Source organism: Phascolarctos cinereus, unplaced genomic scaffold, assembly GCF_003287225.1.
Source record: "Phascolarctos cinereus isolate Bilbo 61053 unplaced genomic scaffold, phaCin_HiC Scaffold_9;HRSCAF=440, whole genome shotgun sequence".
In the NCBI taxonomy this organism is placed as follows: domain Eukaryota; kingdom Metazoa; phylum Chordata; class Mammalia; order Diprotodontia; family Phascolarctidae; genus Phascolarctos; species Phascolarctos cinereus.
The window spans coordinates 91,137,086-91,160,899 of NW_027556402.1; the positions used below are offsets into that span (position 1 = coordinate 91,137,086).

General features: G+C 36.7%; 1 protein-coding gene across 23 annotated transcripts in view; it reads right to left on the reverse strand.

Moving 5' to 3' along the window:
• Positions 1–23,814, reverse strand: part of NPY5R (neuropeptide Y receptor Y5) — a 182,801-nt gene that overhangs the window by 109,890 nt on the left and 49,097 nt on the right. The window contains exon 5 of one of the 23 annotated variants that reach the window (XM_078148969.1): positions 3,030–3,177. The exons of the other annotated variants lie outside the window; for them this stretch is intronic. The gene's annotated coding sequence lies outside the window, so the exon portion shown is untranslated. The remainder of the gene's footprint in view (positions 1–3,029; positions 3,178–23,814) is intronic. 23 annotated transcript variants of the gene reach the window in all.

Below are 23,814 nucleotides of genomic sequence, written 5' to 3' on the forward strand. Positions count from 1 at the left end.
CTCCACCTTTTCCAGAGGAGGTACAGAGAGGTTCAATCATTAGGTATTTAGGTGAATATATTATAGAAGAAATGATTATTAATAACCAATGATTGGAGAGATCCAGAGTTCCCCTTTTCTATCACCTTCATTTCAAAGTTCATCTTCTTGAAGGACATTAAATTAACTCTCCTCAATCTAGGTTAGACCCCACCTAACAGTACAAGGAATCTCCAATTTAAAGTGAATGCCACTCAACCAAGCTTGGGTGGAGATAGATCCTCTTGTCTAGATTGCCCAAGGCTCAGGGTGATCTGGATCTCAGCCCTTCACTGTAATATTCATTTTCTCATTAATTGTTAGCCAGAGTTGATTGTTACCCTCAGGAACACCCTGAGCCTACCATGATTGTCTTTGGCATTCAAAAGTGCCACAGACCTTTTATTAAAATGCTAGTATTAATGAAATAAAATAAAATAAAATAAAATGCTAGTACTATTAATAAAATGGCTAATTACCCCCGAATTGTCCTGAACTTTTTAAATGCCACAGGAGATATGATTTTCTTATCTAGTCATTAAATCAGTCTCTAGACTGATTAACAAATTTATTTTTTTCTGGGAAGATCCAATTTTATTTAAATAATCAGATCATATCATTCCACATGTCTTCTAAAGCAATGTTCTCCTCAGAACAATGACTATTTGAAATCTGAAGGACAAATCACTACCATTTGACTAGTCTACTCAGCCCTGGATAATCACCCTATATTTGGTTCTGGGGTTTTCCCAGGGGCTCTGCTATACTGTAGGTTTGATCCTGACCTATCCAGGAATCTAGGCTAATCTTCAAGTGAACTCATACTTCTTTAGCCCACATATGGGTTCATGTAATGCAATGCATTGTATAGCACAAGATTTGGATTCAAAAGAGTTCAGCTCAAATTCCAGTCAATTACTACTTGTGTGATTTTGGATAAGTCATGTCTTCTCTCTAGGAATGTTTTCCTCAGCTGTAAAATGAGGATATCAGACTAAATTTTCTCTAAGATCCCCTCCCAGTCATAAAATTCTCTTTTCTTTCATTCTTTGCTCTTCATGCAACCTCCTCTTTACTTTTGTGTGAAAATGTAGAATCACAGAAGTCTGAACTCTGCTCCACAGGATGGAGAATCAGACCCATCATTCAAGTGCAGCAACCGATTGTTCTTTCACTACCTCCTCATTATGCTCCAAATTTACCACTGGATTCTCCTTCATTCAAGATTACTGTGTACAAAGCAAGTTCCCTAAATGTTAAAAAACACCCATTGCGATAGTCCAAGCAATTAGCCACAATTAGCCACAGATTTCAGAAGTGGAATAGGTTCCAGCTGTAATTCTTGGCTCTGTCCACTGGGAAGGCAGAATTAATTTCTCAATGTAGTAAATCATCAGGAAGCCCTGCCCCTTTCTGCACCACTTACAGGAGTTTAGAGTAGCTTTTAAAGTGTTTAACTTTGAATGTTGGCTGATTGCTCCTACCCCTCCAAACCCCAAATTTAGTATCTTTACTGTGACAAATACTTTTACAAATTTAGACTTTCATTAGTTCCCAAGTACCTAGGGGAAATAATGTTCATTAAGATCTTTTTTTTTTAAATAATGTTACTATCCTGATCCTGTAAAGTATAAGGTAATTACAATTCTGTCTCTAGGAAAAGAATAATTAAAACAATAGTCTTTTTTATTTTTAATAAGCATAGGAAATTATTAGTATTCATTCAGGACTTGAAATCCAAATGTCTCAAGAATTAGCTCTCATGGAATTCACAGAATGCTGATGGTGAAAATGGAATCAAACCCAAAGTCAGAAAGGTATGAGGAGGTAATGGCAAGCCTGATAGCCTATCCTGGCTTTGTCACTTACTCTGTGATAAGGGGCAAGGCACTTGAGTGCTTGGGGACTGAGTTTCTCCATCTGTAAAAGGAAGAGCATAGACTAGAAGATTCCCTAAAGCCCCTTTTAGCTCTAAATGAATCATCACAATAATGAAACCAAATCAACTTTATCTGACTGCCAATACATTTTTTAGTAAGGATTTTAGAAAGGTTAAAGTTTGAGCGGTGTCAGAGGTGGAATTACATAATTAGACCGGAAACATTTTTGAACAGCTATTTTGCAAAATGCCAAAAGGAACCAATAAGAAATGAATAAAAAAAAATGATGAAATAAGACAAGTTTGTAGCAGATCAGTGACCAGAGTTTTGTGGTATTATTATTGTTGTTTTTCCCTAGCAACACTCAGGAAGCCAGAACTGAAAGCGAATAGTTGGAACAGTGGATAGCTGCTCCACTTGGGAGTCAGGAAGCCTTGAGTTTGAGTTCTATCTCGGACACTTAATTAATCTTAGTTTCCCTGTCTATAGAACGTGAGTAATTGCACCTGCTATTATTAGAGTTCTTGTGAGAGTCAATTATACACATACACATGTGTTGTGTGTAGAATTTGTATGTATATATAATTTATATAGAACATATACAAATGATTTACATGTAAAGCACTTTACAAACTTTAATGTACTACTTAGATGTTAGTTGTTATTGGCAGGATGGCATAATACATAGAGCGCTGGATTTGGAATCAGGAAAACCTGGGATCCCTGCGCAAGTCATAGTTCTAAAGCTATGATCCTCTGAAAACAGGGTGGAGGTTGTTCATGGGAAGAGGCTGGCAAGAGAGAAAAATGCAGAAGGCTAAAAAAGAAAGGATTCTAGGGTAGTGGCAAGTGTTATCCTAAAAAAACCTTTACAACTTTACAAATATTCTCTCATTTAATCCTCACTAACTCCATGAGGTAAATACCATTATTACTTCCATTTTACAGATAAGGAAACTGAGGCAGAGGTTAAGTGATCTGTCCAATGTCACACATCTAGTGTCTAAGACCAGATATGAACTCATAGCTTCTGTCTCCTAGTCCAGTACTCTATTCACTGTGTCCTCTAGTTCATGGAACCAAGTTACAAGGATGAAGAACATGTTTTTCATGGGCATTAAAATCACTCACAATGATGGCATGGAGCAAGGTAGAGATGAAAACCTTTTTGATTTCTGTTCAATGATCAACTTGCCAAAAGTTGTGGAGAAAGGACACAACCTTGCTTCTAAGCTGTGATGAGGCTCAGCAGAATGTGGTACAATCAGAGAGCTAAGAACTTTCAAAGAGAAAAAGATGATAAGTAATAGCAGGAGACAGAATGCATTCAACTAGTCCAGTTAACCCCTGTTTAATGAAATATTATCTTAATACCTCTTGACACTATATGCCTAAAAAATTGTGAATAAAATGGAAAACAACTCAACAGCTTTCTGTATTCAGAAGATTAGTGCATGATAAAATATAAATTTCTTCAAAGATTAAGGTATATTACTAAAACTCAATAAACCCTAACAAAGTATTAGCTATAATACAGCAAAGGACAATTTCTTTCCTTTACAATTTTTTTTAAAGATACAATCATGGTGGTTTTTATCAACTTTGTGACAAAATACAGTTCTTAGTTCAGCTATTTCCTCAGGATTAAAAGAGAAGAATCACAAGGTATTTAGAAATACAGCTGTTTGTAGAAGAGTCATGCAAAAAGTTAGAAAGAAATCCTTTCCCTAGATGGGACCCTTTCTATTTCTTATCTAAAGAGAAATGAATCATTTAACAAGGATTAAGTGTTCGCCAAGTACTGAACACTTTGCTGAGCACTGGGAATACCAAGGCAAAAAAACCAAAACTATCACTGCCCTCAAGGAATTTATATTCCACTGGGGGGGGGGGGAGCAGGGAATAATACATGTATATAGATAAGTAAATGTGATGTAAACAAAATGCATACAAACCAATATTGGGGATTGGTACTAACAATAGGGGGAAATCAGTAAAGATCTCCTGTTTGAAGTGGCTTGAACTAAAACTAAAAAAAAATAGCAAGTGAGGAAGGAAAGTGGTTATGTCATGGCTAGCCTGTAAAAGTATGATGGTGGAAGCAAGTAGGCCAGTTTGGGTAGAAGGGGAGGGTGTGAGGGGGAAGTAACAAGTATTTAGCCTGGGAAAAGAACTTGGAGCTGATGGAGATGGCATCTGAACCTCTAAAAGGAAAAGAACATGTCTTTGGGATCTGGACCCCAAAAAGGAAAATCCCTGGACTTTCCCAAATCCCTGGCATTTGCCTGAGGCTGTAATCCACTCAACTGGCCTTTCATTGTGGCTATACTCAATCTCCCAGTTCAGTTCTGTTACCTCCCTATTGCCCCTGGCCACTTCCCACCCTTAATCCCATTTAGACTCCATTCTCCCTTGACCATGTGGTCCAGGTCCCTGGCAGTCTATCCTCCCCAGTTTACTGGCCACTCCCAACCAGATCTTCCTTAGACCCCTCCTCCAGTCACTCCAAATTACTTGGCCACTCCTAGATCTCTCCCAGTCATTCTGTATATAAGGTCCATCTGGCTTCCATCAAGGTGCTCAGATTCTTAAGATCTAGCTAATACTGAAATTCTTAAAATCTAACCAATGCTTGGATTCTTAAAATCTGGCCCGTTTGCAATAGCCATACAAATATTTAGATTCCTTAATAGTCTGGCTAATTGGAAGATTCTTTAAATCTCACCCGCCCCCAATCGATGTTCTAATAAACCTTGTCTTTGGCTGAAAGAAGGCTTGGGTTGAATTTATTCGGACAGGAACCACGTATTGTGATTTTGGTGTCCTAGCACCCCTAAACCTCTAAATCTTAACAGAGCCAGATTTTAAAAAACTTTACATGCCCAAAAGAGGAAGTTTACATTTCATTCAAGAGACTACAGACAGCCACCGAGCTTCTTGAATGGAGATATAACATGGTCCAACCTGTGCTTTAGAAATATCAATTTTATGTATAACCTGTATCAAATTGCTTGCCTTCTCAATGAGGGTGAGTGGGGAGGGAGGGAGAGAATTTGGAACCTAAAGTTTTCAAAAACAAATGTTAAAAATTGTTTTTAAATGCAACTGGGAAATAAGATATACAGGCTATGGGGTACAGAAATCTATTCTGCCCTACAGGAAAATGAAGGGGAAGGGGATAAGAGAAGGGGCAGGGTGTGATAGAAGGGAGGGTATTCAGAGGCATGCAATCTTGGAGTGGGGGGAGTGGAAAGATGGGGAGAAAATTTGGAACTCAAAATCTTGTGGAAGTGAATATTGAAAACTAAAAATAAAGAATATTAATTAAGAATGTGGAAAAAATAAAAGAGTTAGACACAACTGAACAACAACACAGCAATAAAAACTATGATTCTTAAAAAAAGAAATATCAATTTTAATGCTCTGTGGTAAATGGAGTGGGAAGGGGATTGCTAGATGCAGGAAAATCAATTAGGAAACTCTTGCATAAGTCTAGGCAAGAGGCGATGAGGGCTTGAACTGCGGTGACTGTGAAGTGAATTGTAAAAAGGATTTGAAACCAAGAGCTGTGAAGGTAGAATCTGTAAAACTTAGCAATTGATTGGATATAGGGAGGAACAGGAATGGGAGAAGGAAGAGGAACTCCAAGTGCAGAAAATAGGTGACTAGAAAAATGGAGGTATCCTCATCACAAATAAGAAAGTTAGGAGGGGATTTCTGCTTCCAGGAGCCAAGATGGTGGAGTAAAAAGGTAGTTGCTCTCACTCTTCCCTATCAACCTTTGAAAACCCAGAAAATATCACCCCAGAAAAAAACCCTGGAACAGCTGAACTAGAAAAAAGATGGTGAGCAGCAGGGCAGCAGCCCAGCAAACAGGTCTCCCAGTGCCTCAGCAAAAATAAGGGAGGCAGAACTACAAGGAGCCCCAGGTGGATAAGTACCCTGAAGCATTCATCTGAAAGGAGCTGAAGAAAGTAACCTAAAGTCTTCCTAAAGCTCCGGCCTTGCTGGTTCCAGCCCAACACCAGGTGAGCTGTCCGAGCTCTGCAGCCTCCAATTGTGAAGAAATCCTGAAGCCCAGGTGGTAGAGCAGGCAAACACCAACACCTGGACCTCTGAGTGCCTCGGTAAGGGTTGGGGGAACCGCTGGAGGCCAGCTCGGAAAACCACCAGGTGCCTCAGCACTCTACCACAAAGGAATCTCCCAATGCATTAGCAGAAAGGAGGGAGGCAGCACTGTAAGGGGCCTCAGGCAGATAAACACCCTGCACCACCCATCTAAAAGGAGCTGAAGAAAGCTAAGGGAAAGGAAAAGCAGGCAACCTAGAATTGCCTGAAAGTTCCAGCCTTGCTGACTCCAGCCCAACACAAGGTAAGCTGCCAGAACTCTACAGCCTCTAATTACCAACATAAGAGGCCCCAGCACACAAAGCCAGTGACCAAGACCTAGGCTTACAACACAAGAAGGTTGGGTCAGTGCTCTCTGTTCCCCAGCAAGAGAGCTCAATCTCTTTAAAGGCCAGGGAATAAAGAAACACCATGAGTAAAACGAAACGTACCATAGATTCATATTATGAGAAGACTGAAGATCAAAGCAGACATTCTGAAGAGGACAACATTGTCAACAAACCCACATCTGCAACGTCAAAAGGAAATATGAACTGGTCTGAAGCCCAAAAAGCCTTCTTAGAAGAGTTCAAGAAGGATTTTAAAAGTCAAATAACAGAGGTAGAAGAGTCCTTAAAAAACACGATTAGCCAACTGGAAAAAAACTATACTGAAGAAAATAAGTCCCTAAAAAACACAATTGGCCAATTGAAGAAGGAAGTACAAAAACTAACAGAAGAAAACAATCTGTTAAAAACTAGAATTGGACAAATGGAAACTAATGACTCTATGAGAGAGCAAGAATCAGTCAAACAGAAACAAAAAAATGAAAAAATAGATGAAAATATAAAATACCTCATCAGTAAAACAACCAACTTGGAAAATCGACTCAGGAGAGAGAATTTAAAAATTATTGGACTACCTGAAAATCATGATAAAAAAAGAGCCTGGACAGTATCTCAGGAAATCATTAAGGAAAACTGCCCTGAAGTCCTAGAACCAGAAGGTAAAATAACCATATAAAGAACACACTGCTTACCACCTGAAAGAGATCCCAAATTGAAGACACCAAGGAAAATAATAGCAAAATTTCAAAATTACCAAATGAAAGAGAAGGTGCTGAAAGCAGCCAGAAAGAAACAAATAAGCATGATTTTTCAAGGGAGGAGATGGATATTCAATGAAACAGGAGACTTCCAAACCTTCCTGAGAAGGTTAGGAGGTAGAGACGCTTTGGGAAAAAGAAAATGAGTTGTTTTAGACTTGTTGAGTTGGAGCAGTCTATGAGATATCCAAGTAGAGATGTCCAGAAGGCAACTGGAGATGTGCAGCTATGTAGAGAGGGCAGGACATCAAAACATCCTGGTAGTGTGAAATAGTTTGGTGAAGTAGAAAGTGTGCCAATTAGGAAGTCTAATTCTATTGCTGAGTCTTCTGCAAACTCAATTAATCTGTCATTTGGGGAAAATAAGTTCCTCTCTCTGAGCCTCAGTTTGTCTGTTCATTTGTAGGATGAAGGGTTTAAAGTGGATCATCTCTAAGGAGAAAAAAGCTCAAAAACTATTGAACACAGGATATTAAGAAAAAGTGGTTCTGCATTTTTGTTAAGCATAAATTTTAGATTCCTCTCTCTCTCTCTCTCTCTCTCTTTTTAAACTTATATAATTTTACCTACTCCAGCACAAAACACTGATTTCCTCACCTACATCTCAGGTGTTGGTTGATAAAGGGTTCTTAGTTTAAAAAAATGTCTCTAGATTTCTTTATTTAGAAGCTTTGAGTCTGACTGTACTCAGTACAATGACTATGATTCACTTCATAACTTTCCAACTATGATCACATGGTCTTAGAATTGGTAAATTACATGTTGATTTATATAAAAAAAACTTCCTTGGTAACCAATTTTTGCATTTTATAGAATCAATTATAGAATCTAGTAAGCCTCTTAAAGGGAAGGTCTTTCGAACTATCATATATGCATCCCCAGCACTTGGTACTTAGAAGGCACTTAATAAATGCTTGTTAATTAATTAGTTTAAAAGCTCGTTAATTAGTTTAATTTATCATTGAAATGGCTGAAAACTGAGCCAAACGATTTTTGGTCTATTTCAAAGTATCTATACATTTCAAATTAATAATGATTTTGCAAATTGGGTGGATTACATAACAAGAGTGAGGGATGAACAGGGATGGATAATTATTCCCTTCATGTCAAGAGAATTTGAAGAAGGTTATCAGAGTATTGGATAGATTCCCTGTGGCAAACTTACAGCAGGATATGGGCAGGCCTGGATAGATTTTAAGCTGCATTATCACATCAATGAAGTACAAATTCTTTGGAGTACTGGAGATCACCCTAAGTAAATCATTTTTATATACATTTCGAGATTTAAGATTTCTATTTAAATTTAAGAAAATAAATCCATTAGAATGATTATCATACTTGACCTCTCAGATGACCTTAATTTACCCTTCTTTCTTAATATCAAATAGGGATTAGGGCAGATAACATAGTACAATAATAAATTTTCTGGTTAAACTTTTTTTTAAAATAAAATTAGTAAAACATACTTTATAATTATTTTCATTCTGAAAAAGTCAACATATTAAAACAGCTATAAATGAGAAGTATCAGTTACTACTTCTATGTCCTACAGAATATTAAAGCTAAAAGATACCTTGAAGAACATCTAATCTATATTATATATGATGAAACTGAAGCCTAGAGAGGCAAAGTGACTGAAATCCAAGTGTCATAACTATACTACAACAATCATCCATGCTCCTTTCAGTATTCTTTGAACATTCATTCCAACTTTAGTGTAACCATCTCTTCTTTTATATAGTTGTGGTTAGTATATACATAATTCCACTGAGTCTGTTTTCTCACTATTATTTCATGTCTTGCCAAATTCTCTGTATGCCCCACATCGATCAATATCACTTGCATTATAATATTCCATTATTTTAATTTATTTCCCAAAGTTTGACAATTATGTTGACCAACTGATTCCCTATCTGGTGTTATTCCTTGCACTGATATGGTCAGGAGGATTAAAAGTGTTTTTGCTCTCACAGAAAAATATTAAACTCATCTATTAGCTTTTGCCTAAGAACTCATAAGGATTCTCTTTCATAAGTCATACGCAGAAGAAAATATTGCCACCTTGCTCTCCAGAATGGTTGGATCATTTCACAACTCCACCAACAATTTATTAGTGTTCTAATTTTCCCACATCTTCTCCAACATTTATCATTTTCCTGTTTTGTCATGTTAGCCAATCTGATAGGTCTGATGTGGTACCTCAGAGTCATTTGGATTTGCATTTCTCTAATCAACAGTGGTTTAGAACATTTTTTTCATATGACTAAAGATAGCTTTAACTTCTTCCTCTGAAAACCGCATGTTCATATTCTTCGACTTTTTATCAATTGGGGAATGAATTGTATTCTGATAAATTTGACTCAGTTCTCTATATATTTTAGAAATAAGGCCTTTATCAGAGACACTGGTTGTAAAAATTCTTTTCCAGTTTTCTGCTTCTCTCCTAATCTTGGATGCATTGGTTTGGTTTGTGCAAAACCTTTTCAATTTAATGTAATCAAAATTATCCATTTGGCATTTTATAATGTTCTCTATCTCTTATTTGGTCACAAATTCTTCCCTTCTCCATAGATCTGAAAGGTAAACTATTCCTTGCTCTCCTAGTTTGCTTATAGTATCAGTCTTCATATCTAAATTCTGCGCCCATTTTGACTTTATGTTAGTATAGGGTGTAAGATGTTGGTCTATGCCAAGTTTCTGTGATACATTTTTCCAGTTTTCCCAGCAGTTTTTGTTAAACAGTGATTTCTTATCCCAGAAGCTGGAGTCTTTGGATTTATCAAATAGTAGATTAATATAGTTGTTGACTGTTGTGTCTTACATATCTAACCTATTCAAGTGATCCATCACTCTATTTCTTAGCCAGTACCAAGTAGTTTTGATGATTGCTGCTTTATAATACAATTTAAGGTCCAGTACAGCTAGGTACCGGAAGGTACAGCACCTTCCCTTGCATTTCTTTTTATTAGTTCCCTTGATATTTTGGACCTTATGTTCTTTCAGATGAATTTTGTTATTGTTTCTAGCTCTATAAAATAATTTTTGGTAGTTTGATTGGTATGGCACTGAATAAGTAAATTAATTTATGTAAAATTGTCATTTTAATTATATTAGCTCAGCCTATCCATTAGCAAGTGACATTTTTCCGATTATTTAGATCTGACTTTATTTGTGTGGAAAGGGTCTTATAACTGTGTTCATATAGTTCCTGGGTTTGTTTTGGCAGGTAGACTCCCAAATATTTTATAATGTCTATAGTAATTTTAAATAGAATTTCTCTTTCTATCTCTTGCTGTTGGGCTTTGTCAGTAATATATAGAAATGCTGATGATTTATGTAGGTTTATTTTATATCCTTCAACTTTGCTAAATTTGTTTTTTTATTTCAAGTAATTTTTTACTTGATTCTCTAGGATTCTCTAAACATACCACATATCATCTGCAAAGAGTGATAGCTTTATTTCTTCTTTGCCTATTGTAATGCCTTCAATTTCTTTTTCTTCTCTTATTGCTAAAGCTAACATTTCCAGTACCATATTGAACAACAGTGGTGATAATGGAAATCCATGTTTCACCCCTGATCTTATTGGAAATGATTCTAGCTCATCCTCATTACGTATAATGCTTGCTGATGGTTTTTGATAGATGCTATATATCATTTTAAGGAAGACTCCATTTATTCCTATGCTCTCTAGTCTTTTCAGTAGGAATGAGTGCTGTATTTTGTCAAATGCTTTTTCTGCATCTATTGAGATAACCATATGATTTCTGTTAGTTTTGTTGTTGATACGGTCAATCATGCTGATAGTTTTCCTAATATTGAACCAGCCCTGCATTCCTGGTATAAATCCTACCTGGTCATAGTGTATTATCCTCGAGATAAGTTGTTGTAACCTCTCTGCTAATAATTTATTTAAAATTTTCACATCTATATACATTAGGGAGATTAGTCTATAATTTTCCTTCTCTGTTTTGGCTCTTCCTGGTTTAGGTATTAGCACCATATTTTTATCATAAAAAGAATTTGGTAGGAAGACTTAGCAAGTAAGAGATGATTGGTAATGTAGAGGACAGGTTCAGTTAAATGATGAGCTCAGAAGCCAAATTGTAGAGAGTTTAGAAGATAGTGAGATAAGAGGAAAACATGAAAAGTATAAAAGATTATGAAAAGATCCATATGAAATGGAGCACAGTGATAGCTGCAGAACTAGAATTGTGGAAATTAAAAATAATATGTATTTTTCTATCTTTCAAATGGGCCTTCCCTACTGACACAACTACATTGCACTGTGGAAGCTAGAACCTGAAAAAACATAGGCTATGATTCATAAATACTTCCAGAAGTTGCCCCAAACGGATGCTGGTGAAGAATGGAACTCTTAAAATTAGAATGAACTATAAGTCAAACTATTTGGTCTCCGGTGTATACTAAGGCTAGCAGAGTCATATATGTGTATTTTTGCACCTAGGGTAAGCATAACACATGCCACAAAAAGTGTTCTTAGTTACAGAGTACGCTGGATCCCACCTTGTGGAGGGAGAAAGAGAAATGCCTGGGTACACCAACAATGAAGGAAGTAGGCTATCTAGTAGCTTCCTGTTTTTAACTAAGACTTTTTAAAAAGTTTTTATTTAGTACCTTTTTTTTCTCAGTTACATGTAAAAATAATTTTTAACATTTGTTTTTAAAACTTTGAGTTCCATTCCCTCCCTCCCTCCTCACACTTTGAGAAGGCAAGCAATTTGATAAAGGTTATACGTGTGTGGTCATGCAAAACATATCCATCATAGTCACGTTGTGAAAGAAAACACAGACAAGGAAAAAAAAACCTCAAGAAAAATAAAGAAGGTAAAAAAATAACTGCATGCTTCAATCTGTATTCAGATACCACCAGTTCTTTTTCTAGGGATGTACAGCATTTTTCATCATAAGTCCTTCAAAGTTGTCTTGGATTGCTGTATTGCTAAGAATAGCTAAGTCATTCACAGCTGATCACCTTACAATATTGCAGTTACTTTGTACACAGTACATTTCACTTTGCATCAGCCCAGGCAAATCTTTCCACGTTTTTCTGAGAGCATCCTGTTCATCATTTCTTATAGTACAATAGTATTCCATCATAATCACATACCACAATTTGTTCAGCCATTCCCCAATTGATGGGCATCCCCTCAACTTCTAATTCTTTACCCGCAGAAAAGAGCTGCTATAAATATTTTTGTACATTTTTGTTTTTTTATCTTTTTTGGGATACTGACCTAGTAGTGGTATTGCTAGGTCAAAGGGTATGCATGGTTTTATAGCCCTTCAGGCATCATTCCAAATTGCTCTACAGAATGGTGGAATCAGTTCACAACTCCACCAACACTGCATTTATGTCTCATTTTTTTCCCATACCCCTCCACCATTTGTCAATTTCCTTTTCCGTCTATTAGCCAATCTAATAGGTATAAGGCTGTAGCTCAGAACTGTTTTAATTTGCATTTCTCCAATGAATAATGAATTAGAGTATTTTTTCATATGGCTATAGATAGCTTTGATTAATTCATCTGAAAACTGATCATATCTTTTGATCATTTATCAACTGGGGAATGGCTCTTATTTTTATACATTTGATTTAGTTCTCTATATGTTTGAAAAATGAGGCCTTTATCAGAGAAACCTGCTTCAAATTTTTTTTCACAGTTACCATTGCTAACTGGATTTCCCTCCATCCTATTCCCCGCCCCATCGCATTTATTCTATTCTCTCTTTCACTCCTTCTCAAAAGGGTTTTGCTTCTCACTACCCCCCTTCCCCAGTCTACCCTCCCTTCTATCACCCCCAATCCCTTATCCCCTTCCCTTCCTACTTTCCTGTAGGGTAAGATAGATTTCTATACCAAATTGAATGTGTATGTTATTCCCTCTTTGAATCAATTCTGATGAGAGTAAGGTTCACTCACTCCCCTTCAACTCCCCCCTCTTCCCTTCCACTGTAAAAGCTCTTTCTTGCCTCTTTTATGTGGGATAATTTACTCCATCCTACTCCCTTTTTCTTTCTCCCAGTACATTCCTCTCTCACCTTTTAATTTTATTTTTTAGATATCATCCCTTCACATTCAACTCACACCTGTGCCCTCTGTCTATATATGCTCATTCTAAGTACCCTAATAATGAGAAAGGTCTTACGAGTTACAAATATCACCTTCCCATGTAGGAATGTAAACAATTTAAACTTATTAAGTCCCTTATGATTTCCCTTTCCTATTTACCTTTTTATGCTTCTCTTGAGTCTTGTATTTGAAAGTCAAATTTTCTTTTTAGCTCTGGTCTTTTCATCATGAATCCTTGAAATTCTTCTATCTCATTGAATGTCCATTTTCCCCCTGAAGGATTATACTCAGTTTTGCTGGGTAGGTGATTCTTAGTTGTAATTCTAGCTCTTTTGCCCTCTGGAACATCATATTCCAAGCCCTCCAATCTTTTAATATAGAAGCTGCTAAATCATGGACTGTGATCCATGATACTTGAATTGTTTCTTTCTGGCTGCTTGCAATATTTTCTCCTTGACCTGGGAACTCTGGAATTTGGCTATAATATTCCTGGCAGTTTTTATTTTGGATTCTCTTTCAGGAGGTGATTGGTAGATTCTTTCAATTTCTATTTTACTCTCTGGTTCTAGAATATGAAGGTGGTTTTCCTTTATAATATCTTGAAAAATGATTTCTAGAGAGCTTTTTTTTGATCATGGCTTTCAGGCAGTCCAATAATTTTAAAATTATATTTCCTGGATCTATTATCCAGGTTGGTTGTTTTTCCAATGAGATATTTCACATTGTCTTCTATTTTTTCATTCTTTTGGTTTTGTTTTACAATGTCTTGATTTGGCCAATTCTGCTCTTTAAGTTATTCTTCTCTTCATTGGCTTTTTGTACCTCTTTTACCATTTGGCCTAATCTGTTTTTTAAGGTTTTTATTTTTATTTTTTTATTTTTTGTGTCTCCTTTCCCAAGCTGTTGACTCTTTCTTCATGATGTTCTTGCATCACTCTCATTTCTCTTCCCAATTTTTCCTCCACCTCTCTTGCTTGATTTTCAAAATCCTTTATGGCCTAAGACCAATTCATATTTTTCTTGGAGGCTTTGGATGTTGGAGCTTTGACTTTGTTGTCATCTGAGTATGTTTTGATCTTCCTTGTCACCATGGTAGCTTTTGATAGAGTTTTTTTTTCCATTATTTGCTCATTTTCCCAGCCTATTAGTTGACTTTTACCTCTTTGTTAAAGTAGGGCTTTGCTTCCAGGGTGGAGGGTGCAGTATCCCAAGCTTTAGGGGTTTTGTGCAGCTGTTTTCAGAGATACTTCTAGAGCCCTGTAAGTTTTAAGTTCTTCCAAGGTGGTATGATCTAAGGAGAGGTGTTTACTCCTCTCCTGGCCTATGATCTGGTCGGTGAGCGGCCACAAGCACTATTCTGTTCTGACACTGTGAAGAGGGTCCCCCCTCCATTGCTGCCTCAAATTTTGCTATCCTACTGCTCCTCCTCACCCTGAGACTCCCACCCAGGACTGCGACCCAGATCCAAGTATGGGTAAAGCAACAGAGTCCTACCTCAGTGCTAGCAAAAAGACTCCTGTAATCTTCTGACCAGTTGTTTGACCTCCCGTGGGCTGACAGCTCCAGAAGCAGCTGCAATGCTGCTGATTCAGTGGCTCCCAAGGTCTGCTCCTGGTTTGCTGGGGCCAGGGCTGTGTTGGTGCAACCTTGCTACACTCCACTCCACTCTCACTCAGGTGCAAGGGATCTTTTCTGCCAACTTTCCAAGTTGCCTTTAGTGTCTTTGGGCTGAGAGGTCTGAAAAATGCCACTGCTTCAGTCACCCCAGGGTGATTGCTCCAGAGGGCCTGTTCCAGGAGCCCAGTCTGCACTGGTGCAGCCTGCGCTAGACTGACCTCCTCTCTCACCCTAGCACAACAGACCTTTCCTGCCGACCTTCCAAGTTGTCTTGGGCTGGAAATTTGTTTCACTCTGTCTTTTTGTGGGTTCTGCTGCTCTAGAATTTGCTTAGAGTAATTTTTAAAGGTATTTGGAGGGGTCTGAGGAACAGCTCAAATGATGGCTCATTACTCATTATTCTGTCATCTTAGCTCTGCCTCATTCTGTTTTTAATTAAGTCTTGAAAATTACGTGCTAAGGTCAGTTATTTCTTCACATTTGACATCCAAGGAGCCTGTTAATTGAGGGATATAGTGTTAACTCCTGGAAAAAAAAAAAGAAATGCTTTTTGGGAGAGTGCTTGAGAGCTTGAAGTCTATTTCCCCCTCTCCCCTAAAAAAATCCTCAAAGAAAAATAAAAATTAGGGTTGGAAGAGATTCTTAGGGGTATTATTTAATTCAACTCCTTTATTTTACTAAGGGAGAAACTGAGACCCCAAAGAAGATAAGTTACTTGTCCAAGGTCTCAAAAGAGAGTTGATCAACTCTTACTGAAATGAGGCTGATCACTGAGACAGTCAAATGGAACCAAAATCTCAGATTCACTGATTATTAGAACTGGAAGGAACCAGCTATCTTGTCTAATTCCTTCATTTTATAGAGGAAACAGAGCCCCAGAGTTAGTGGCAAAGCAGCAACTAGAAGCCAAGTGTCCTGATTCCCAGTACAGTACTCTTTCAGCCCAGTTGCTGAAACCTGGTCTTTTGAGAGTAGGCTTACTCAAGGAGTAAGTACTTTTAGACTAAGGCTTACTCAAGGATGCTGGCCCTTCCAAAATAAGAGAACCTTGACTTATGACTAAGAAGAAGTAGCTGATCTAGTCCTAAGCTTGCTAACTCCAGGAAGCTGCTGTTCAATAGCCTCCTGTAGGTAGAACAGGGTACCTGGACCAGACCCAGTCTATGGGGATAAGATAAGGTGAGGTGTGGGTGTACAGAGGGTCAACACATGTGCTATTTCCTACATGGTCTAGTGTTGGATGGTGCATTGTCACTGTCAATTACTTGCATTGAAAAAACTAGCCCCTCCTCCTTGCCTGGAGCCCTTTGTCCCCACTCTATTGAGCCAGAGATATTCCCCCATAAAAGCCACCTCCTTCTTAACTGTCAGCATCATACTGTCACCAGACTCTGCCTCCCTCCTTCTTTAAAGGAATACAAATTTCCTGATGCTTGGCACTAGTTTCTGCTCTAAAGGACAAATACCAAAACTCTCAAAGTAAACAGTATTTGAATGTCAAAGAACAAATGAAAAAACAAAAGAAATTGTTTTGCTTCTTCTGCAGAATTGGATCAACAGTGTTTTCTTGTTTCAAAAATAATTTAACCAAATTATTTTTTAAAATCTCAAAGAGAAAGTATTATAACTTCTAAGCTTTAAAAATAACATTGGACATATTCTTTTAAACACTGTGAAACCCACATCCATCCCATCCCATAATGAACCATTTATTTTTAACAACCTGAAAACAAAAGGTGGTGTGGGGCTCTTCAACCATCTCTTGATTGTTTCCAGCAGAAGATAAAAAGCTATGGTTCTTTTAGCTGCCTCTTAAAGGTGGATGCATTATAGATGAAGTATTAGATTTCATTCAATATTGCCTTTCAATGGGTACCATTCTAGACTTCTGGCTAAGATGGCCTGAATGAGAAGAAGACAACTGAGCTCCAACATACCTACTCCAACAAAAACTTAAAACTTATATGAGACTGGATAATGATCAAGAAATTAAATGAGAAACAACATGGACTTCTTTCACTCCCAAACCACACATACACACAAAAAGCCAGCCAAGAGATCATGGACAATAGGAAATTGGGCTGCCAGCAAAGCCAGGACCCAGATAGAGGACCAAGCTGATATACTCCAAGACGACCAGAGACACAGCACAGAAAAATTTCTAGCCTGTAAAGCTCTGTGTTCAGAGGCAGCAAAATTAGATGTCTCCTCCTAGAAAGCTGAAGGAAAGTCAGAAAGACCCAAAATGGCAAAAATAGATAGATAGATAGATAGATAGATAGATAGATAGATAGATAGATAGATAGACAGATAGACAGATAGATAGATAGGCCAAACGCAAGGTTAGGACCCTGGAATCTCCAGGGAATAATAGAGACCAGGTCCAGGGGCTTCAAAGTAACTAGTGCTTTGTCTTTAGATGCCATTAAAGGGCTGCAGAGACCCAGTTCTCTGAACCTCAAAGAGCCAGAAGATCCTCACTCCAGAAGGTATAGGTCAATGCAGAAACCCACAATAAGATCAGACAAGGCCAACCATATTTCTCAAAATGGCAGAACGGGGTCAAGCCTCATTCTGACACAAAGCCTCAAATTCAGGAACTAAAGGAACAGAGACGAGAAAACCGAAGAAATCCCTGAGCAGCAGTACAAAACAGTGCTGTAGATACAGAGATCCCCAAATAAAAGTTCATAACTCCTTAACTGCAAGCACAGACTCAAAGACAAAATGGATTTTTTTTTTGCAAGGATTGTATGAATATTCAGAAGCAATTAAGCAAGAAATAATAAAATAAAATAAAAGTTTTGGGGAAAAGAATTGGAAGGAAAACAGAGGAAATGGTAAATTTTATCCAAAAAATGGACTCCCTGAAAACCAGAATGACCAATAAGAAATCAATGACTCCATGTAATAGTAAAATATACAAAAGCAAAGTTGAAAAATTGAAAAAATAGAAGAGAACATATATAAAAAAACTTGACTTGAAAAATAGTTTGAGATAAAATTTAAGAATCACTAGATTCCCAAAAACCCACGGGGGGAAAAAAGCCTAGATACTATACTTCAGGAAATTATAAATAAAAACTGCCTGGATTTATCAGGAGAGAAAAAAGTGAAGATAGCAAGATCCACCAATCAATTCCTGGAAAGAATTCCAAAAGGAAAAATACCAGAAATCTCATGGAAAAATCTAGAGCTTCCAAGGTCAAAGGAAAACTACTACAAGTGTTCCAGAAAGAAGCAACTCAAGTACCAAGCAACTCAAGCAGTCAAGATCACACAAGACCTATCAACTTCTACTTAAAAAGGAAATCTTGTAATAAAAATATTCCCAAAAGCAAAAATTTTAGTCTTGTAACCAAGAATAACTTAACCTGCAAAGCTGAGCATAATCCTACCCCCAAAAAAGAATCTTTAATAGAATAGAAGACTTTCAAGCATCTCTGATGAAAAGATCTGGTAGGAATCTGAAATGCAGATACAACTAAGAGAAACCTAAAAAGGTACATTTATTTGAGCAACTGGAAAGAGTTGTATGGTGATATAGTATTAATATTCTAATATGGGAGAAGAAACAAGTCCCTTCAGAAACTTAACAACTTCAAAGAGTACTGGGAGAATTAAGTAAGAAAAACAGAGTTCCCAATGATTCTTTTCTGCATATTTACAGAGGAGAAAGAGAAGAGAGAGTAAAAAAAAAAATACACTAGTGTAGAAAGGAAGAGGTAGAAAAGAGTATGTGAGAAGTCTACAAACACGGAACAATAGGCTGGGGAGTATCAGATTAACTTTACTTTTATTTGAAATGGACAAAGAGGGCTGAATGACACAGAATGTGGTGCTAAAATACATCAAATTCAACTGTTTGTTGCTGTATTGATTTGCATATCTTTTAAATTTAACTCTTTGGTAGTTACTTTAATATTGTACTGTAACCATTTTGTATTTTACATTGCTAAAAAACCAAACTTTTTATGAGGCATTTTTTCATTTGCTTATCTAAACGATGCATGCTCTTCAGTAAAATATTTATATGCATAAAATAGTAAAGGAAAGAGATAATATTTTTAATGATTTTTGAGTAATATTTTATAATATGTACCTCCACTATGGAAAAAATATGTATGAATAAAGCTGTATAAATGTCTTTGAAGTCACAATTTTGTAAAATGCATGGTGGTGTTTTTGTTTTTGTAAATGGTTAAACATATTTCATGTGACTTTAGAAAATTAGGGTGCTTTTATGTATTGAGAGCTGGTTAGAGCAGTTGTCATAAATACACAAAGACTGTTCTTATTCATGTATTAGATACATACAGAATAATTAGTACTGCCAGGTTAAACTTTCCCTCTTTTGGTGAACATTTTTTTTCCTCAATGTGAAAGTGCAACTAAAAAACAAACCGTACACTTAGTTTAAAAGGCATTTCATGAACTGGATAGTCAAAAGGACTAGGAATTGGTGGACGTGGTTGTGAGCATATATATATGGAACTTTTCAACTTTTCAACAGGAACTTTTCACATGTCTTGGTTTGTTTCTGAATGTGAAATAAGTTGCTTGTCTAAGGTAGCATTCTACTGAATTGGTAAATACTAGATAGCACTGCAGAAAATGTGGCAAATTGTACACTGTCACTTTGTTATGTAGACAGCAAAAGCTTCATTTTTTTTCCCTGTACCATCAACTTAGGCACCTTTTTTTTTAAACAGAATTATTCACCTCCCTATCATGTCATTTTTAAGAACTAGGTGTTTGACTTAGTCCATCAATATGTTCTTTCCATTCTCAATCATGGCTTACAGCATCAGAAGCTGACTGTAGAGCTAAGTAAAATTAAATAGTGTTGCTGTCAATTAAAAAAGTCAAGAGACAAAACAGGGAACTGGGAGGTGAGAAAATTATGCCAGTCACAAATAAAATAAACTTCCTGATCTTGATGGAGGGATTTTCAAAAATGAGTTGGGGGTGGGCTGGAGAGGAAAAGAAATACAAAGTAGAAACTAAGGTGAGTGCTTTAAATTGCTTCTTAGGCAATTGGGAGTGGCTAAACAAATTATAATATGTAAATGTCATCAATAAAAATGAGAAATGAGACTTGACAAAAATAGATGATTTTAGAAAATCCTGGGTAGTCTGAACTGATACAGATAGAAATGAGCAGAACCTAAAAAACCCAAGTTATACAAGGACAGCAATAATGGAAAGAAAAAATAACTTTGAAATATTTAATAACTCTGATCAGTGCATGGTTAACCATATTTCCTAAGATTCTATGAAAGCATGTTGCCCACCTTTTGATAGAGATGGGTTGGATAGAAGGTGAATAAGCAGACATACATGTTTGGGTATGACTATTATATGAATTTATTTGTTTGATTTATTATGAGGGTGAGTATTTTGGTCCTTTCATTTTTTAACTAGGAGGACTTGGAGGAGAGCAGGGGGTTATCAATAATGATGAAAAAAGAGAGAGGGCCATTGAAACTTTTTTTTTTATGTGAAAACACAAGTAACACATGGAATTTATCTGCCTAAAGAAAGCAGAATGAAATGGAGATTTGTGGCACTTTTTTTATGTTCTGCTGTACATATGGAAATGTTGTTTTTTGGTTTTTAAGTTCAGAATAAAAAACAAAAAGGATAAAAGTAAGTAGAGGAAGAATTTATTCATAAATGAAGGTAACATGAAAACGAAACATATCAATTTCAATATAAACATTAAAAAATCACCCTTTTACTGCTGAGGAGTACAGCTCACAAAATGTAAACAGAGCCAAGACTTGGTCTGTCTCCCTCAATTTAATCTTCATCCTTATCCTTGACAGCAAGAATAGTAATAAAGCAATCTTACAGCTTCTAACACCTTTAACACTATGTCATTTATGAAACTGTGACCAGGATGATACAAACTTGGCTGAAATCAGATAAAATGAAAACATTTGGTCTTTGAGACTTTTTTGAGATCTTCTATATAGTGTGCCACATTGCAGGGCTATGCATCCCACTACTTGTATGTCCACTGAGACAGCCTGATACAAACTGGATTGACTAAAAGTTATGATCCTGGTTTATTTCAGTCCTTTAGGAGTCATGCTTATAGAGGCATAGCTAATATGAAAGAGATAAAGGCTGAATGACAAGAAATATAAGAGATGCCCATTATCCTTCTACACATAATAATTCTTAAATCTAAATACAGTCATGCTATTCATTTAGTATGAACATCCAAATTTGTTGAACATCCAAATTTCCTTTGAGCTCTGGACCTGACAACACAGACACAGACACAGACATACACATGCATGTATACATGTTTATGGGTAAGGGAGAGAGAGAGAGAGAGAGAGAGAGAGAGAGAGAGAGAGAGAGAGAGAGAGAGAGAGAGAGAGAGAGAGATTCATCTATATAAACACACAGCACAGCATAAGAACAAATCCCCTATTAAGCATCAAAAAGCTTAACTTTCTGGAATTATTTAATCTCCACATTGTTGAATTAAATTCTAGTAATCCACTAACCATTTATCATAGATTCTCAGAGTTGGATGAGACCTTAGAGGTCATCCAGCCTAATTCATACTCTGAGTAATGTACTTACTACCATTTTAAAATGTCATTTTGTTGAGGGTGAAGCCTCTCTCTGAATTGATCTATGTTCAACCCCCTCCAATTCTGAATTTATTTTATCCATCTCTTTTCCCTCAAATACACATTTCTATTCTTATCTGTGGGAAACCATAGCACAGCCCAAATCACAAAGGGGCTGTGGGACTGAAAACACCCTTGGTAACCCACGGGGAGATAGGTGAGCTTATGCGTGCCTATAGGCTTAAATGCCTACTGCCAATCCCAAGGTAATGCACTAGATTTATGGGAGAAATGTAGATGAATAAAATGCCTTCCCTGCCTTCAAGGGATTTATAATCTAGTAAGGGAGACAAGGCATTAGACAAATAACCATCATATGAAATAGACACTCATGATATAGGTGCATAGGAAAAACAAAAATAAAGTGTTAAGAAATAATCATGGAAGTGAATAAGGCACTGGTTTTAAACAAGATCAAAGCGGTACAGGCATATTTAGGGAACAATTTAAGCACTGTTTCTTCCTAATCGAAATATAGTAATTATTTCAATGCAAATTTGCTTTCCAATTTGTGGGCTTTGTGGACCAATGAATTCACTTTTAGAACAGAAATGGAAAGGGCTGGATTGTCTATATTATCTCATCATCAATCATACTTTTGATTCTGATCTAAATGCAAAAAAATAGCAAAATGTTCTCTACCCATGTCACAATTAGTCATGTGACTCCTTCCCTAATATAAAATAAATATATACATACACAGTGATCCAACTGAATATTCATTTCATCAAATCTTACAGTTCCCAACCAGAAGCCACTAACCTTTCTAATAGTTATCTTTTCATCTAAGGCAAAATAATTTGTTTTGGCTATATCTAAGATTGTTTGATAATTGTTGCCTTTTCATTAGTATTCTTCCTTCACATTGGTAGAAAGGTTTTGATTTTCAGTCCATGTTTATATCAAAGAAATTAGGGAATATTAGAGATGAAAAGGCCCTTATAGATTACCTGGTCTATCTCCCTTATTCTACAAAGGAGAAACTGAGGCCCAGAAAAAGATGTGACAACCAATCAAAAAGTTGTAAATTACTATGTAATAATACTATATATAATAGATATAAATGGTTACCTCAGTGACCGTATCAAACTCACCATTTGACCTTTGCATATGATCATCATGGTAACTTAAGATCATTTTTCCTCGCATTGAAATAGTTTGATTTTAGCTTTTCTGTGCGACCAATTCATTTGACCACTACTGTTCCTTATCTTTTTATTGTGGATGGTAGCTACATAAATTGACTAATATGGTCTGTTAGGGAGTTGTGAGGTTTATCTTCAGTTGTACTGTATAGACTCAGTTACACTTAAAATCCTGAGATCTCTGAGAACTGTCTATATGTATCTCCTCACACCCTTCTTAGTATCACCTTTGCCTACAAACAAAAGCAGCTTGAGTTCTTTTTGATTTTTCCCTGTCCCTTTCTTTATATTCTCATTACCACTAGTCAAGACAGACTACTGCAATAGCCTTCTTAAAAGTCTTTTTTACTGTCCTCCCTCCAATCTATTCTTCATATTGCTGTCAAAATAATCTTTATTTTGCATAGATATGATCACAAGTTCCCTGCTCAAAAATCTTCACAAAGTTCAATCTTCTCTATTGGGCATTTTGGGTCCTCCAAAACCTGTTCCTTCCCCCTATACTCTTCCAGACTCATTTCATATTTCTCTCTTCTCCTCCCTGCTTTGGTAAGCTCTGGTCCCAAAACATGCACTCTACTCTTAAACCTTATGCCCTTCTTCAAGCTGTTTCATATAGATGGAATGCTATCCTCCTTCATCTTTTGTACTCATGCCCATCCTTTAAAGCTCAACACAAATGTCATTGTTACAGGAAACCTTCCCTGTTCACTCTGGCTGGCAATGATTATCACCCTAGGGCCTCACATAGCACCTTGTTTTATCTTTTATATCACATATCATGGAAATGTTTGTGTATCTCATTTCCCTACTAAACTATAACCTTCTCAATGGCAAAAACTCCATCTTATTTGTATTTTCCATTTCCTCAAGTGCCTAGCACAGTGTTGTTCACACAGATGTGCCCATGGATTGATTGGTTGTTCCAACTCAGACCCTGGTGATGCTCATTTACTAAATAAAAGGACAATGCTATATATAGTATAAAAAATGTGTAATTCCAAAGGCATTCTTATCTGAACAACACCAAAGGTCTTCCGTGATTGTTGGAAACTCAGTTGTTGCAAAGAGCAGACTGTGGTCCGTGTTGCTAAATTGCTCCATTTGTATCAATTAAAGCAAAATTGCATTCTGCTTGCAACTGAAAAAACAGCACAAATTGGTAACAGTTGTTTTGGTGATGACATATATTTTCATA